The sequence below is a fragment of the Sciurus vulgaris genome (genome assembly GCF_902686455.1).
Source record: "Sciurus vulgaris genome assembly, chromosome: 5".
Lineage (NCBI taxonomy): Eukaryota > Metazoa > Chordata > Mammalia > Rodentia > Sciuridae > Sciurus > Sciurus vulgaris.
The window spans coordinates 123,506,688-123,521,331 of NC_136465.1; the positions used below are offsets into that span (position 1 = coordinate 123,506,688).

At 35.0% G+C, this 14,644-nt stretch overlaps 1 long non-coding RNA gene across 1 annotated transcript in view; it reads left to right on the forward strand.

Annotated features, from left to right (window-relative positions):
- LOC306660952 overlaps nucleotides 1–14,644 on the forward strand; it is a 51,027-nt gene that overhangs the window by 20,309 nt on the left and 16,074 nt on the right. The window contains exon 2 of the long non-coding RNA XR_013763799.1: nucleotides 1,091–1,152. This is a non-coding gene — a long non-coding RNA (uncharacterized lncRNA). The remainder of the gene's footprint in view (nucleotides 1–1,090; nucleotides 1,153–14,644) is intronic.

Genomic DNA, 14,644 nt, shown 5'->3' on the forward strand with positions numbered 1-14,644 from the left:
CTGCTGCTTTATTCCATAGATCAAGCAAGTCACTAAGGTTAACATGATAAAGAAGCAATTACGATCCATCTTCTGACAGGGGAAAACGGCAAAGAAAATATTTAAACTACCTCAGAAGGTAAAGAAAACTGGTTGGGAAAAATAAGAACCTGTCTTAGTATGCACCTCTCTTTCACACAATAAAATGTCTGAACCACCTCGTGGTGCACAAAATAAGGAAGATTGCACAGCAGCATGGTGAATGGACTAAGGAGACTGAAAAGGAAATAAAACAGTACTTTCCAAAAGAATCAAATTATATTTATATTTTTAAAGTGAAGCAATGGACCGAGATAAACAGCATTACAAAATGCTAAGAAGTAATAATAAAGCCAACAAAAATAGAAAGTTTGTTTACTTGGATTAACATATTATCCAAGAGGAATACTATATGAGCCCGAATGCACTGTAAAGTTTTCTAGTAGCCACATTAAATTTGGAAGAAAAAAAATTGAAATTAATGTGAATAATGTTTTTGTTTAGTTCAACACAACTAAGAATGTTATCTGTTGAATATATTATGCATGTATATATGTATGTGTATGTGTGTATGTATGTATGTGTATGTGTATGCTTTTCGGAAGAAATTTTTCTTAAATTAAATAAAATTATAAATGATAAATAATGTATAAATGAAATGTTTTACTTTTTTATATATAGTCTGTGAAATCTGGAGTGTATTTTATACTCACATTACATCTGAATTCAGACTCACCATTATTAAAGTACTCATTAGTCACCTGCAGTTAGTGATTACCTTATTAATAATGAACTTGACACTTGCTACTCAAAGTGGTCATTAAAGCAGCAACTTTGGCATTTCCTGCAAGTAATGGAGATTTTTAGGGTCTACCTATGATGTGCCGATTCAAAATCTGCATTTTAATATGATTTACAGGTGACTTCTAAATTTCAGAAGCATGTACCATTGCTTAAACTGTCACTTCTTCACGTAATGAGCTTTCCCTTCTATGTTACACTACTATAAATGCCATGACAATGTGCCATGGGTGACTTAAACAACAGAAATTTTATTTTCTCACTGTTCTAGGAGATAGAAGCCCAGGATCAAGGTGTCAGAAGACCTGGTTTGTTATGAGGCCTATGGTCAAGGTAATGAAATAATGAGATAGAGCCATAGCTTCAACCAGCTGTGAAGAGAGGTGAACATCTCCATGACCAAAATAACTTCCTCCAGTTGTCACCTTGGAACACTGAACATCTATCCTGAACATCACATATGAAAAACGTAAGTCGATAATTCATGCCTTTGGAAGTATAAAATGAAAGTTTTCAAAGTTAGTCACAGGTTATGTTGAGATTTAAATTATGGGTGGAAATATACATCGATATGTTTGCATGTATATTATAGTCATGTATGACTATAAATTTTAAATGGAATTGTTCAGTGGAATTTTAAAATTATGAAGCATAACTTTATTGTACTGTGGTTTTCCTACAAATGATTTCTTTACTTGTATTCCACTTTTAAATATTTTTATGAATAAATGAATGTGTTTTTACCAAACGGTTTTGGTAACAATTGGCACTACATCTAATCTGAATATGACATTTTTACTAACCATACATGCTCCCGTTATTCAAAGCAGTAAAGCACAGAATTCTTCAGTTCCTCCATTACTGACCTCTGTCATAAAGCTTTGTATTAAAATCTGTCTTACAGTAGAAGACTTTTCATGCTGTTTAACTTCCTTATTGTAGGCTTATTCAGAACCTTTCAACACTATACCAATCCTATAATGATTTAAATAAACCATTTAGTCATGTATTGACCAGCTCATAAACCATTTATATAATCAAACTTTTCCATTTATACTGTTCTTCCTGCTTTTTTATTCCAATGTCTAACATATCCAACTGAGGGGGAAAAAAAACCAAATGGTTTATGATACATGAATACAAGAAAAACACAGCTTTATAAAAAGTATTTTTAATATTTTAGCTTTCTGAACTGAGGAAATTTATAGGCACTTATGCTTGGTATACACATTGCAGTTTTATTCACTGGAATATAATATATTGTACACTCATATTTAGTTGAACACCATTTAACATCCTTTATTAAGGAATACAGCTATCCTTTAATAGCTGTATTTTGTTGGATGGGATTTATTTCTTCCAATGCTGTCAGTTTTATAATAGTTCTTGGTGTGTCATTTAGAGGCATCTATCCAACATGACAAATTATGAAGAAAGAAGGCATGAGAATAAATGGCCATAATAAGATAAAGTAGATGAAGCAAATTTTCCTTTTTAATTCTCTTAATCATAGTTAAATCTTTATTTTTTTGTAACTTTTTTTCATTCTCTCATGAAGTTCTGCAATGAAATAATAATAAGGGAACCTATAAGTATTTAATTTTCCTTCTACCATGACAGACGTCTGAGGAACACAAAAAAGGAAGATTGTGGTTTTGGATAATACTAAACTTCTTAGTCTGAGAAATGGGTTATTTAGTTATTATTCTTACATCTGCCCAATTGTACTGTCCTTTCTATGTTTGATAAAAGTCAGTGTTTTTCACCTAATGAGCAATTAAGATGTCGTATAGTAGATAATGTATAATAATCTTGAACCCAATAGCCAAATTGAGACAGGCAAATGATTAGAATGAGAACATTGAAAGTAAATGTGCCAAGAGTTGTGGCAATGATAGATGAAGGTCAAGTGGTGTGCATCCGTCAATATTTACAACTGTGATGTTTACTTTGGGAATGTTATTTTAAGGCAAAGTAGGACCTCACTGGGAATGAAATTATATAGCAAAGGAAGCAAGGCCAACATTCTGCTTTCGATAAGAAAATGTTTTTATTCGAATTACTGAAGAGAAAACCAATTCACACTTTGACTTTGGAATAGCTTGAGGCCCCAGGTCAAAAGAACAGTCTCTATTAATGTTAGCACTTTATAGGCCTCATTACTAATGTTTAATTCTTACTTAAGATTACGATATTACCTTATTACCTGGAATTGTGATTTATAAATGATAGCAGTGTAAAAGTGTCACAAATTCATAATTTTAGAGAGTATAACCCATAGAAATATTCTCTGATATGTTTTATGAAAGGGAGAAAATGCAAGTCCTTTAATTAATAACCTGCCCTGGAAGACCATCTTTCTGGAAAAGAACTGAAAAGAGTTAAGGATAGACAATAATAGCCTGACGTTCCCTTTTATTTCATAAAGGAATCATTTGCTAGTAATAATGGTAAGCAGGATTTGAGGACATTTTATGGGTGCATCATATCTTTAACTTGTCAGTGGGCTTTATGTTATAGAGGGGAGGATGATGGGGTAAACCAAGCTTGTAGACACTCAAAACCTTATTGTAGGTAAAGAATCTATGATGCTTCATCAGACAAGTCATTTCATTTTGTCACTGAGTCATAGTAAAATCATGGCAGTCTGAGGAATTATAGCAAATTTATCATTTGCCACCCTAGGTTTTGTGAAACTACTTTACATAGAAATGTTAATATCACTTTACGTTATCACATCATTCAAGGGAAATTTAGATAGAAATACTTAAAATATTTTTGTCACATTTTTTAAAAAATGGATGTGTACATAAATTTGAATTTTTTCTACAAAATTAGAGATATTATGTTTAAACTTTTTGTTACTTGACATCACTGCTGTTTGATGACAATTTTTACACCTACACAGAACATATTTTCTACTCCCTCTTCTCCAATCCAACCCTTTCCATAACCCCTCGGTCGTATTCAAAATTTCTACCTTAGGAACATAACAATAACAAAGAATTAGAATATAGAAATTGCAGGATATGGAATTACAGGTATTAGAATATTTACATAGCATTTTTCAAATACCTTGACGGGCAAAGCCCCTGAACAAGCAAGAAATGAGAAAAGATTCCACTAAGATTCTATTAGTTTGAATGTTATAAAAACTTTTATCAATTTATGGATATTATAAGCAAATTTACCATGTGAGATATTTATTCATTCAAAACTATGTACTGAAGAGATTGTTTACTTTGGGGGAAAGGACTAGGGGCAAGATTGCTCTCTAACATCACAGAATAATAGATAATAACAAAAACACATTTAGTAATACATTCATCAAATATATTATAGCTAGAGTTAAGTGCATTGAAAAAGAAGTAAAATAAGATCCTGACATAGAAAGTGGGTGATGAGGATAATGTGTCCATGGAACTGTGTTTGTGAAAGACCTTTTCAATGTAATATTTAGCTGAAATCTGAATGATACATCAGCAAACACTAAAGAGACACATTCAAGGTAGACAGAACAGTAAATAGCAGACTTCATTTTTTTTTTCTTTTTTTGCTGCCACCTTTGTTCTGCATTGAGAGAGTCCAAGTTCTTATCATCACTTTTCAGTCTCGGTACTATGAGATATTTAGCACGACCCTAAGCACTGAGTCGTTGGGCCTTATAGACTTTGTGACCCTCAATCCTGCACTTCAAGAATGATAAATTTCTATCATATTTATCAAGCAATAAAAATGCAATTTCTTACAGTCCTTAGATAAATTAGGCATTAGAACTCAGCTACCTGAAAAATTAAAATAAAAAAGAAAATACAAATATTCAAATATTCAGAATTATTTTGCTTCACAACATCTCCAGCAATGAACAATTGACCAAAAGTTAAATTTTTTTGCTTCCTTCAACTTCAATCCCACTTTTACTTAATATTAGTCTTTGATGTTACATATCAACAAAACTAAGGAAAAATCCTAAGAGGGGGTATTTTAATTTTTGAAAATATGAATACATATCATGGGGATTCTTTGAATATCTCATGTTTATAGTACTTATCATCATGACATTTAATTCAGGAAATCCAAGAGAGTCCTATTAGCATTCAAGCTCAAGGTTCAACACATTTCCTTCATCAATAAGATACCCTGTAGATATCCACAACTTTTCGAAGAGAAGGGGAAAATAAATTCATGCTTCTCATTGAATACAATATTGATAATAGTGGTGCAGGAGCGGAAGGGGACTCCTGAGGGAATGTTCTTGCAATCTGTTAAGATTTCCTGATTCTCACTTACTAAATGTCATTGCAATTACATGGTTATTGTGAGAAATGGAAAAATGAAGTGTTTACACATTTCTAAATATCCATTGAGCTAGATTGTATCTTAAACTATGTGCCTTGTAATACCATCCTGTGTGGTATTCATTTGTGTTACAATAGGAAAAGGTGTTCATAGGTCAAGTATTATCTTTGGCATATAATGGGTCAACCAGTAAAGCAGTATTCTTTTTAGAAGAGTCCAGGTAAAATTTCAAAAGAATAGAAGTGAGGCAAAGTGTTTAAAAAATTTCCTTTTCCTAAGCTCGTGGGCCAAAAATTTTTAGGAATTTTTTATGAGAAATAAATAAAATGATCTTTAAAATCCATGCAATATTACTTTATTAATCATATACTCAACAAAATTTTTATCCTGTTTTGGGGATTCTTTTCTGAAAGACTTAAAAGCCAAAAGAAGTGAAAGCTTTTATGCAAAATATGTTATATACAGAAATATTCAAATAATCTAATGATAATATGTTTCTTACATTCAGAAAAGTAACACAACAGGTTCTATGATGAACAGTTTTCTTACATATTCTCTTTTGATATCAGGGAATTTTCAGTCCCCACCAAAAAAGAAAAAGAAAATATGACATTATGAAATATGTATTTATTTTTTGTCCAGTTTCTGTCTTGCAGCTCCTATAAAAATTATAATTTCCTAAGTGACAGAGCTCCTAATCCCCTTGTAGATAGAATGTTAGGAGAATCATAGTCTTAATATTTGGTCTTTGACCCTGTTTCCTTACATAGATTTTTCTAAATGCCTGGGATTTTGTGGAGCATAGGGTTGTCATTTGTTCCTATGAGGTGACTCTTGTTGGGCCTCTGGATAGGGACTGATCACCAAAAAGACTAAGTCAAGATTATAAATGTGGATCTTTCAGATCCACCCCCCCCCCCATCTCAGAGGGAGAGGAGGGGACTAGCAGTGGAGTTACTAATGAATCATGTCTGTTACGAAGGCCCCATATAAATCCCTGAATTATGAATCTCAGAGAATTTCTGGGCTATAAAATACATCCACATGCCAGGGGGCCACACCCCAACTCCATGGGGGACACTTTCAGATCTTATCCTATGTATCCCAGTATCTTTACTATATAAATATACTTTTTTTTTGGGGGGGGGGATGCTGGGGTTCGAACCCAGGGCCTCATGCTTGCAGGGCAAGCACTCTACCGACTGAGCTATCTCCCCAGCCCTATTATATCATTTTTTAATAAACTTATGAATGTAACTGAAGTGCTTCCCTGAGTTCTGTGATCTGCTCTAGCAAATTAATCTAACCTGAGGTGGGAATCATGAGAACCCAATTTATAGTTGATCAGTCAGAAGCTCAGCTCACAACTGTTGCTTGCAACTAATGTCTGATCCCTCAACCTGTGGGATCCAGCACTATCTCCAGATACATAGTATCAGAATTGAGTTGAATTCAAGGATCCAGCTGGCGTCCACTGGAGAATTTCTTGGTATATGTAGAAATATCTTCACTCGTCTTGAGTCAAAAGTGTTTTCTGTCAACTGTATAAGAGGAAAATGAAAACTCTTTTATCCTACCTCTTTTTAGAGATAAAGGTAAAGAGAAAGAGAAACAAAAAGAGAGAAAGAAAAATAAAAGACCTGTTTTCACTGAAACACAGTGTCCCTCAGTACATAAACCAAATTGTATAATTGTATTCATAATTACATAAACACTTTTACAGGACTGAGTCTATGCTACACACTGTTTAAGTACTTTGCATACATGCACTAACTTAGTTATTCTCACAATCTATGTCATGATCCTGTTACCATCACCACATTACAAATGACAGAACTGAAGCAGGAATTCACTGACTTTTGCAGAGGCACACTCTAGTAAACTGAGGACGTGGAATGCTGAAACAGGCTCTACAGCTCTGTCTGTCATTCATGCTTCTCTGTATCTTGCTATGTTATTTCTCCATGTCCATTTTTCCATGAGTTGATGTTCTATTACTTAATCGGATCCTCTTTTAATGTTTGACTATACTGAGATATAAACTAACAGTGGCATTGTTAGAAAAGGTGGAGAAATAAGGATTTAAGTTTTTGATAAATATCTTATTTTTTTACATTATGGAAGCAATAATAAGAGAAAAGACTTATCTCATCCACATCTCCATTGCACTACACCATCTTAACTCCAGTATGTACATGGTGTGATATTTCAGCATTATTGGATTTCAGAATTCAATATGATTTGTCTCAACTTATAAAATTATCATACACGGTATATCTTTTATGGCAGATTCTGCTTATCAACACTATAAAGACATTTTCTTCAAACAGATGTACTCTTTGGACTCTAAGTGGAACAAATGTACTTACTAGTTTGGTGTATCATCAAAAGCCCTGAATATTTAGCATTGTGCCAGTAGCCCTCATGTAACTCTATCCTGGTGATCACTAAGGAACCTAAATTATGCAGTTCTGGAAGTGTTCTGCTATTATTTCCAAGTGGAAGACATCTATGAATGCAACAGCATTGCCCTGACCAGCAACCATAGTGTTCAAAGGATAGTAATTGGTGTCCACATCTCTTAGGAATTTTAATGGAGGTCCACATCTATCACACCTGAAAATCCCACAGGAAGAACCTAACCACACAAAAAAATGGAAAAGACATAATCCTCAAGAATTTCAGCACTATTTTTGAGGCATAAAGTGGAAAAGGGGAAATACAAGCCAATGACTTGCTTCAGCATTAACCATCATGCACCATGACTGTGGTTCTAGACCCGGTTAAATACATGATTAATTGTTGGGGGCTGTGCCATGTAGGTTGTGCTGGGATGGCACCTGAAGGCCAGCCAGAGGTTGTTTCGATCACATCAGCAATGAGGAGGTTGATTAATATAAGCACACTCAGGTGATTTATCATTGGCCGTGTTCAATTAGGTCCACGTGCACAACGCATGCACAGGTGTTCCCAAGTGCTCTTGATGGGGCCTGCTCGTTTTAGGGCAGCTGGCTCCTCGCCTGATCTCAACTGGTGTGGCCCCGCCCTCCGCCTCCTGGAAGGAATATAAGCAGGCAGTAGGCACAAGGCAAAAAGAAGCAGCTAGCAGAGAGAAGAAGCAGCTCAGATCGCAGTACGCGGGATGCACCACTAAGAAGCACCTCAGATAGATAGCACCTAGTTCACAGGATGCAGGACCTACCTCTAAGAAGAAGCAGCAGAACTCTAAAAAGAAATAGATCTCTGATAAGCATAGCAAGCCTCTCTTTCTCTAAAAACTTCCTCTAAAAGCAAAGTCTCTCTTCCTCTAAGCAAAGTCTCTCTTCCTCTCAAAGAAGCCTCTCTTCCTCTAAAAAAGCAAGCAAGCAAGGAAGCAACACAGAAATAGAAGTAGTTTATTTCCAGTCCCCTCTGATAAATACCTGTGGTTGCTGCAGGAGGTAACAAATATCTGCGGGATTGTTGCCACAACCAGTGACAATTAATACTTGCATCCTCTACTAATTTTCTCAAGGACCCTATCCACAAGAACCAGTTTAATGTAAAGCCTATAGATTCAGAAGAATATGACTTTTCTGATTACTTCTAATTTCAATTTCCTTACATGCATGCCCTACCCAGACCCTGAATTAGTTGGTCATTTAGTTGGTTAAATATAGGTCATTTCACACATACTACTAACAAAATCAGGTAGTTTTTCATTCATAAATAACTCTCCAAAAATAACATGTAAGATTTTGATTCTTAAGCCCAAAGGTTATTTTTGAACACTTTATTAAGCCATTATAAGTTCTTTATACTGTCCAGACACCGTGGCACAAGGGAGAAATTGTCAGCTAGATATGTCTTACTTCTAGATTTCTTTTTTCCAGTAATTTGCTTTCACAATCTAGATTATTGTGTATTAAAGTGCTGAACTTGGTTTGCATTCACCACTACTTGAGAATAACATGTCTTTTACAAATGTGAAGCAAAATCGAAATCTTTAACTCTTAAACAGGTACAAATATTTTCTTTTGTTTAAGTGAGATACTCCCAAAAGCAACAGCTGTGAATAAATAAATGTTCTAAATATGAATACTTTAATCATTATTATTACCCTTAAAAGGAGTTTCTAGTAACAGGAAACATGCAAGAGGGTTTTTATATTTCTTGAATATTTGCTATTTTTTCTAAAGTTTGATCTATAATGCATGAGCAAATTAAAGCCACACAGATTTAGTGGTTTCCATTTTGTTTTCTTTAAATTTCATTTTATCAGATCCCATCCCTGTTAAGTGTATAACATAAACTCTAGTCTCTGTTCTCTTCCCCCTCCTGCACATCCTCTTTTTCCCCTCTCCTGATTCCAATCAATATTCATTGACCCACATTCCTCTCAGGAACCAAATACCCTTTTATAATGGTCTTTTAGTGCTTTCTTCAAGAATATCATTTACAACTGTTAACCTAGCATCAGCCCTATTTTCAGTTCAGTACAATTGGGGATGTTCGTGTCATTGAAATATTGTAAAATCTTAAGACAAAGGTAGCTATTATGAAACTATAATTTTTAAAGTTGAGATTAAAAGAACGGGAGAATGTGGTCAAAGATCACTAAAGATTCCAAACAGGAATATTTAGTCTCTCAAGAAAGAATGTTGGAAGGAATTCACTCACTAGATAAAGAATCAGTTAATAAAGCAGGAACATAGAACCGTTACTTATGGGGGTTATTTATTTCTACCAAATGGAATTCACCTGAATCTTCACCAGACAAAACTTGACAACAGTATACTCTCTTGCCCCTAGTCAACAGTAAATACCAAACAAGCAAAGCTAAGTTTCACTGAACAATTAGCTCTTCTTTGAGTGGGCCCATTAAACAATGTTCTAGAATGAGATGGGATACTCAGGCATCCTTAGCTCTATTTCCTTGTTTTATGTACTTTTTCTAACATTATAATTCCTTCTTTTGAAGGAAATGGTCCACTATGATGCTAATAAAGCTATTTCTTAATTTTTTATTTGTTCTAATTAGTTATACATGACAGTAGAATAACAATGCACTTCGATATAACATGCATAAATGGGATATAATTTCTCATTTTTCTGATTATACATGTTGCAGAATCACATTGTCATGTAGTCATATATGTACATAAGGTAATAATGTCCATTTCATTCTACTATCCTTCTTAACTCATACCCTCTCCCTTCCCTTCACTCCTCTCTACCTAATCTAGAGTAACTATTCTTCCCTAGCTCCTCCCCTTTTCTTGCGAATTAGCATCTGCATATCAGAGAAAACATTTAGACTTCGGTTTTTTTGGAATTGACTTATTTTGCAACTCCATCTATTTATAGGCAAATGCCATAATTTCATTCTTCTTTAAGACTAAGTAATATTCCATTGTATGTATATATATATATATATATATATATACATATATATATATATACCACATTTCCTTTATCCATTTATCTGTTGAAGGGCACCAAGGTTGGTTCCGTAGTTTAGCTATTGTGAATTAAGCTGTTGTAAACATTGATGTGGATGCATCACGGTAATATGCTGATTTCAAATTCTTTGGGAATAAACTGAGGAGTGGGATAGCTGGGTGTTTTAGTCAGCTTTTTTGTTGTTGTGATTAAAAGACCCAACCAGAAAAATTTTAGGGGAGGAAAGTTTACTTGAGGGCTCACAGTTTCAGAGGTCTTAGTCCATAGAAGGTTGGCTCCACTCCTTGGGGCTCGAGGTGGGGCAGAACATCATGGCCAAAGAGGGTGGCAGAAGGAAACAGCTCACATCATGGTAATCAGGAAGCAGAGAGAGAGGGATGACACTGGCCAAATACAATTATATACCCAAAGCCATGCCCCAATTCCCACCTCCTCCGGCCACACCCTACTACTTCAGTTACCACTCAGTTAATCCCTATCAGGGGATTAAATCACTCATTGGGTTAAGACTCTCACAACCCAATCATTTCTCCTCTAAACCTTCTTGTATTGTCTCACACATGAACTTTTGGGGGACACCTCACATCCAAACCATAACATTGAGTCAAATGATTGTTCCAGTCCAAGTTTTATGAGAAATCTCCATAGTGATTTCCATAATGGTTGCACCAATTAACATTTCCACCAGCAATGTATGAGTATACATTTTTCCTTGACAACATTTATTGTTGCTTCTATTTTTGATGATTGCCATTCTGACAGGAGTGAGATAAAATCTTAGTTTTGATTTGAATTTCTCTAATTGGTGGAGATGTTGAACATTTTTTCATATGTTTATTGATTGCTTCTTCTGTGAAGTTTCTGTTCGGTTTCTTAGTCAATTTATTGATTGGGTTGTCTGTTTTTTTCTTTTAAGTTTTTTGAGTTTTTATATATCTTAGAGATTAACGTTTTGTCTGAGGTGCATGTGGTAGGAAGATATTCTCCCAACTGTAGGCTCTCTCTTCATATTATTGATTGTTTGCTTGAGTATAAACTTTTTTTTTTTCCATTTATTGATTCTTGATTTTACTTCTTGCACTTTAGGGGTCTTGTTAAGGAAGTCAGATCCTAGGCTGACATGGTGAAGATATGGGCCTACTTTTTCTTCCAGTAGTTGCAGGGTCTCTGTTCTGATACCTGAGTCTTTGATCCACTTTGCATTGCATTTTGTGCAAGGTGAGAGAGAGATAAAGGTTTAATTTCATCTTGTTACTTGTGGCTTTCAGTTTTTCCCAGCACCATTTATTGAACAGACTATCATTTCTCCAGTGAATGTTTTTGGCACCATTGTCTAATATAAGATCATTGTATTAAGGTGAGTTTGTCTCTGTGTCTTCTGTTATGTACCATTGGTCCATGTGTCTGTTTTGGTATGAATTCCATGTTGTTTTTGTTACTATAGCTCTGTAGAATAGTTTAAGGTCTGGTATCATGACACCTCCTGCTTCACTTTTCTTGCTAAAAATTGTTTTGGCTATTCTGGGTCTCTTATTTTTCCAGATGAATTTCATGATTGTTTCTGCTAAAGAATGCTGTTGGGATTTTAATTGGAATTGCATTAAATCTGTATAAATGCTTTTGGTAGTACTGTCATTTTGACAACATTAATTCTGCCTATCCAGGATCATGGGAGGTCTTTTCATCTTCTAAGATCCTCTTCAATTTCTTTCTTTATTGTTCTATAGTTTTCATTGTAGAGGCCTTTCACCTTTTTTGTTAGATTGATTCCCAAGTATTTTCTGTTCTTTTGGGTATATTGTGAATGGGGTAGTTTTCCTAATTTCTTTTTCAGTGGATTCATCTCTGATGTATAAGAACATGTTTGATTTATGAGTGTTGATTTTATATCCTGCTACTTTGCTGAATTCATTTATGAGTTCTAGAAACGTTTTCATGGAATTTTTTGGATCCTCTACATATAGAATCATGTCATCAGCAAATAGTGATAGTTTGAGTTCTTCTTTTCCTATTCATATCCCTTTAATTTCTTCCTCCTCTCTGATTGCTGTGGCTAGAGTTTTGAGGACAATCTTGAGTAGAATTAGTGAAAGAGAGCACCCCTGTCTTATTCTGGTTTTTAGAGGGAATATTTTCATTTTTTTCTCCATTTAGAATTATGTTGACCTTGGATTTAGCATATCACTTTTTCAATGTTGAGTTTTGTTCCTACTATCCCTAGTTTTCTAGTGTTTTGAAAATAAAGAGGTGCTATATTTTGTCAAATGCTTTTACTGCATCTATTGAAAGGATAATATGATTCTTATATTTACGTCTATTGATATGTTGAATTACATTTATTGATTTCCATATGTTGAACCTCCCTCCATCCCTGGGATGAACCCCACTTGATCATGTGCACTATCATTTTAATATTTTTTGTATGTGATTTGCCAGAGTTTTATTGAGAATTTTGGTGTCAATGTTCATCAGGGATATTGACCTGAAGTTTTCTTTCCTTGATGTGTCTTTGTCTGGTTTTGGCATCAGGGTGACGCTAGTCTCATAGAATGAGTTTGGAAGGGTTCCCTCCTTTTCTATTTCATGGGATACCTTGAGGAGTATTAGTGTTAATTCTTCTTTGAAGAACTTGTAGAACTTGACTGAGAATCTGTCTGGTCCTGGGTTTCTCTTGATTCATAGGCTTTTGTTGGTATTTTCATTTCATTACTTGAAATTCATCTGTTTAAATAATGTATGACCTCATGATTAAGTTTGGGTAGGTCATATGTCTCTAGAAATTTGTCCATGTCTTCGATATTTTCTATTTTATTGTAGTATAAATTTTAAAATAGTTTCTAAATATCTTCTGTATTCCTGTCTTGTCTGTTGTGATATTCCCTTTTTCATCACATATTTTAGTAACTTGAGTTTTCTCTCTTTTTCTCTTCATTACCATGACTAGGAGTTTATCTATCTTATTTATTTTTTCAAAGAACCAACTTTTCATTTTGTCAATTTTTTCAGGTGTTTCTTTTGTTTCATTCATTGAGTTCAGCTCTGACTTTAATTATTTCCTGTCTTCTACTGTTTTTTGGTGCAGCTACTGCTGCTGCCACTGACCTACAACCTTCTGCCAATGCCATCAACCCACTGCCCATTGTCACCATCTCCTACTACTACCTGCCACCACTGCCTGGAGGACCACCACCAGGGAGTCTCCAGGTTTGGTTGCTCCTGTATGCATCTATCTTGGGATGCAGGTCAGGGCCTGGGGTGCCAATGGATTTGCTGTCACTGCCATCTTGCAGCACAGATGCCTCTGGGGACATTGGCCAGGACCTGGAAGTTCAATGTCATGGTACCTGCAGGTTTGGGTGCACCTGTGATCTTCCTGCTAGGAGTGCTGGTGGCTGCCATCTTGCTGCTGCTTCTCTCCTCTGTAAGCATATCCTTGGTGGTCTCTCTACAAATTGGAGCTCATTGAGATCTTGGTACTGTGATGTGGTTGAGCCTGGGGTATCTGAAGCCCAGATCTGAAGGATAGTGACTGGGTCTGCGAGGTCCTATCTGGGCCTGGCAATCTCTTGAGAAGTCAGAGACAGGACTGAGAAACCTTTGAACACCAATGTAGTTAGTTGTTCAACTTTCCATCAAGCATTTGATTTTGCTTTATTTTTTTTTTTTCTTTTATAACATCTCTCTCATATTTGGAGCAAGTTATTTTTCATGCATCAGTTTGTTAATGATGGTGATATATGAATAGTGTTTTGCAGTTTTGTTGTGTATTCTTGTATTTTTTAGCTTTTTTCTTTGCATATATTCTCCCTCTCACTTGTCTGTTTTTCTGGATTCTCTATCTACCTTTTTTTCCCAGTTAACAGTCTGTCTCTGTTGGTTCCTCTTCACTCTTCTTGTGGATTTTTACCTATAGCTTCTCTCTTCCTCCCTCATGATCATCATGTCCTATGCTACTTCTATTCTCTCTTAATCCACTATTTGAAACTGTAAACCCTTTCAGCAAATTTTCTGTTTATATTGTAGACAGTGATTGAACTCATCATTTTCCTTCAATGCAAGAAAACGGTTGATTTCTTAGTGAGAG